Here is a 1,095-nt window from a genome sequence, read left to right as displayed (position 1 = left end):
TACAGTATTGAGATGTATTGCAGTAAATGTGAGTTATTCCCCTTAGACAATCCTTTTTTTTTTCTTTTTTTTTTAATTTTATTTTTTTTTTTTAAGTGTAGACTTCTACTCGATTCCTTACACAGAAATAGAAGAAAAATTACTTTTTATATTTTTTCCAAAGAAACTCAAAATTTCTACAACTTACTAAATTGCAACATTCACTAAAATATTGCGACATTCACTTACAATATTGATACATTCCCATACAACAGGTCCGGCCTTAGGCATAGCCAATCCAGGCAGCCACCTAGAGCCTTCGAGTGGTGGGGGCCTCACAAAGAACTCAAAACAATATTTTCGAGAAGAAACAGGGAAAATTGCGCCCATTGTGGTTTGGGGGGTAACTAGGTCTTAAATACATCGCGCTATTTTATTGTTTCACTATTTTTTATTTTATTTTTCTATTTCATTTGGGGCCTTGGCCCTCCGATTACCTAAGGCCGGCCCTGCTCTTACAGCATTGCTACAAGTACTTATAACAATAGCTACATTCACTTACAACATTGTTACAATTACATCGTTACATGTACATTCATTCTACAACATGACTACATTCACGGACTACATCGCTACATTAACTTACAACATCGCTTATTAACAGTAAAAAAAAATTGATGGAGATTTATATCTCGGGCCTGCCAATGTTGGCTACTTGACCTACTTATTAAACTAAATGTATTGTGATGGTCAGAGCTTCACTTTTGTCATTTATTCACTTGGTCGAGAATTATTGACTTCTCATCTGTTCGAACATTCTTGCTTTGGGCTCTTCCTTTTCACTCCCTCGACTCGATCGGCACAGCTGTCGAAACTAAAGTTGGCAAGCAGTGACAATACGCTTACATTATGCAAACTCACTCCCCGTTCACCGCCGCACTTTAGGCCTGCTCGTTACGTTTTACCATTTATGAAGTTGCTGGAAGTTTGTCCCGGGCAAACTGACAAAAGTGCGCGGCACGACTCCCCGCCATCTCACCCCCTCCCTGCCCTAATCTTTCCCTGTCACGTGACCCATAACTGTGATACGATTGGCGGACGCCGCTCTCGCCTAGT

This window comes from Biomphalaria glabrata, chromosome 1 (genome assembly GCF_947242115.1).
Source record: "Biomphalaria glabrata chromosome 1, xgBioGlab47.1, whole genome shotgun sequence".
In the NCBI taxonomy this organism is placed as follows: Eukaryota; Metazoa; Mollusca; class Gastropoda; family Planorbidae; genus Biomphalaria; species Biomphalaria glabrata.
The sequence above is the reverse complement of the archived record's forward strand: the minus strand, read 5'-3'. Positions refer to the sequence as shown.